The sequence below is a fragment of the Mastomys coucha genome, unplaced genomic scaffold (genome assembly GCF_008632895.1).
Source record: "Mastomys coucha isolate ucsf_1 unplaced genomic scaffold, UCSF_Mcou_1 pScaffold20, whole genome shotgun sequence".
NCBI lineage: Eukaryota > Metazoa > Chordata > Mammalia > Rodentia > Muridae > Mastomys > Mastomys coucha.
The window spans coordinates 80,086,476-80,089,198 of NW_022196903.1; the positions used below are offsets into that span (position 1 = coordinate 80,086,476).

A 2,723-nucleotide genomic window follows, 5' to 3' on the forward strand; every position below is an offset into this window, starting at 1 on the left:
GCTTCCCAAGTGCTGGGATTAAAGGCGTGCGCCACCACGCCCGGCTTCCTTTTCCTTCTTTTTAAAGACAGGATCTCACTATGTAGCCCTGGGACTGTTACACAGACCAGGCTGGCCTTGAACTCACAAAGATCCACCTGTCTCTGGCTCCTGAGTGCTGGAATGAAAGGTGTGTCACCATCTGAGGAGGGCTGTAGCTCTAAGTGAGGGTGGAAAGAAAGCACCAGAGTGGCTGCTCCATGAGGAGGTAGAAGGTTTTTATTGTAGTTAAGAGAGGGTGTAGAGGGGGAGGAAAGCTAGAGGCATCTGGAGGTGGCCAGAGCAGAGAGGCAAAAGCAGCAGACTGGATGTGGCTGGGGACCATCAGCAAGAGACATGAGAACAGCTAGAGAGAGAGTATCAAGAATAGAGCCAGGGTTGGGGGTGGCGCAGGGGGGCCAGGAAGCTAATGTGGACTGTATAAAGCATAACAAGTACTTGTGAACAGGGCCTGGAGGAGGCTGGAGGCTGGCAAGGTAGGTAAGTAAGTGGCCCTTTCTGGCAGGCAGAAACTTGCAGTTCCTGAGAAATGCTGGCTGGGGATTTGTAGCAACCCTTCTATAGCCCAATTCGAGCTGAGCCAAGACTGTCATTTCAAGACACAGCCACTGCTTTTAAGAGTTTGGGTATTGGAGTTTCTTTGGACCTTTTGTTGATAACCAATTCAAAGCTGGCCAGGGTTTTCATAGGGGGCTCAGAAGGCTGGAATATAGGTCAGAGTTGGGGAGGAAAAGGGAGTGGGGATCGGGGGGGATGGTGTCAGGTAATGGCAAAGAGGCTTGTGGGAATTCTATCAGAAGCACCTGGTTTGTTGACCATTGGGTAGTTTCACCTAAAGAACCTGGAGAGACAGGGAGCATTGTAATTATGAAAAGAATGGATAGGCCCAATGGACTGAGAAGAGGCAGAGAGATAGGGCCCAAGGAAGACCAAAGGAGAGCCTTGGCGTTGCTTTTGGATGCTGCACTTTACAAGCCAGTTCTCCTTCACTTGGTTGGACTGCTTCACAATAGATTTATGGCAGTGTCCCAGGATTGCTGGTTCTGCAGGACCACCCAGGCTAGGGGATGAGCCCAATATGGAGCACTTGCTGGTCACTGTTGACTCCTGGATGGTGTCTGTCAGCCAAGAGGAAATCTGCTGAGGTAGAGTAGAGTTAGACTAGGGACGGAAGGCATTAGCCTGACCACTGTCTGAAATCTGCACTGAACTCCTCATTGCAGAAAAAGCAGTTAGCAAGTGTCTGGACAACTTGAGGAGACTCAGGCCTCTGAGCCACAGCAAGAACAAAGCCTGGGACATTATCAACAAGAAGACGCATGAGCATCCATCTGTGATGAGACAGAAGTGTCCTGGAGGAAAGAGACCAAAAGAGAGGAGGAGCATAAGGGCCCAGAGGATGGTCCTGGGGAAGGATTGTGAACAGCTTTTCTCTATACAGGCTGGATCAGTGGAGGTTAAATGGAGATGTTTGCAGCACATTGGGAGCACTTTTAATCTATGTTTAGAAGACAACCAAAAGGAATTTAATAGTTGAGCCTGTGATTAAAGTTTTTAGCCTGTGACTATGATAATTTTTTTTAAAGATTTATTTATTTACTTCATGCATGTGAGTACACTGTCACTGTCTTCAGACACACCAGAAGAGGGCATTAGATCCTATTACAGATGGTTGTGAGCCACCGTGTGGGTGCTGGAAATTGAACTCAGGACCTCTGGAAGAGCAGTTGGTGCTCTTAACCGCTGAGCCATCTCTGCAGCCCAACTATGGTAATTTTAAGAAAGGTTTAGTAGCCAATGATAATTATAACTGTACCATGGCTGGACTAATAACTTATCAGAACTCTATCAATATGTTCAACTTTGAACTCTTTTTTTTGTTTTGTTTTGTTTTGTTTTGTTTGAGACAGGGTTTCTCTGTGTAGCCCTGGCTGTCCTGGAACTCACTCTCAAACTCAGAAATCCGCCTGCCTCTGCCTTCCAAGTGCTGGGATTAAAGGCGTGCGCCACCACCGCCGGGCCGAACTCTGAGGTCTTAATGCCATGTGTAGTCTGTAAATCTTATTTTTTCACATGCTTTCAATCACTTCCTTAGACCTTCATAGCTTCCATTCACACTCCATAAATTATTTCCTTAGACCGTTACAAGTTACATACATTTTAAACTTTTTTTAATCTGGAAATATCCGATCATTTTCCATGAGACAGAAGGGCTAGATTACTGAGCGAAGTGCCTGGAGAGCAAGTTCTTTTAGATAAAGGAATAGAGACGAGTGAAGCTGTAGTCAGCAGCAGTGTGAGAGCCCTCAGCTGGCTCTTACACTGAAACCCTGTTTTGTGAGTTTCTCTTTTTCAGCAAGAGGCTTGTTACTCTAGGAAAAGCCACTCCTGGTTTTTACATATGAAACTGATTCAGGCTGTCAGGTAATTGAGTTTCAGGGTTTTTTTTTTTTCTGAGACAGGGTTTCTCTGGGTAGCCCTGGCTGTCCTGGAACTTACTCTGTAGACCAGGCTGGCAAGTTTTAGTTTTAAAGCCTTTATTTTTTATTTATTTATTTTTTAATTAAAATTTTTTAGCCAGGCAGTGGTGGCACATACCTTTAATCCCAGCACTTGGGAGGCAGAAGCAGGCGGATTTCTGAGTTCAATGCCAGCCTGGTCTACAGAGTGAGTTCCAGGACAGC

The 2,723-nt window shown here is 46.2% G+C and overlaps 1 protein-coding gene across 45 annotated transcripts in view; it reads left to right on the forward strand.

Annotated features, from left to right (window-relative positions):
* LOC116099186 overlaps nucleotides 1-2,723 on the forward strand; it is a 74,269-nt gene that overhangs the window by 47,362 nt on the left and 24,184 nt on the right. For 35 of the 45 annotated variants that reach the window (XR_004122115.1, XR_004122117.1, XR_004122109.1 and 32 more), the window contains one exon: nucleotides 1,263-1,613. The exons of 8 other annotated variants lie outside the window; for them this stretch is intronic. The gene's annotated coding sequence lies outside the window, so the exon portion shown is untranslated. Of the gene's footprint in view, nucleotides 1-1,262; nucleotides 1,614-1,949; nucleotides 2,430-2,723 lie in introns of those variants that run through there. 2 more of the 45 variants (XR_004122141.1, XR_004122144.1) reach the window with 1 other exon arrangement.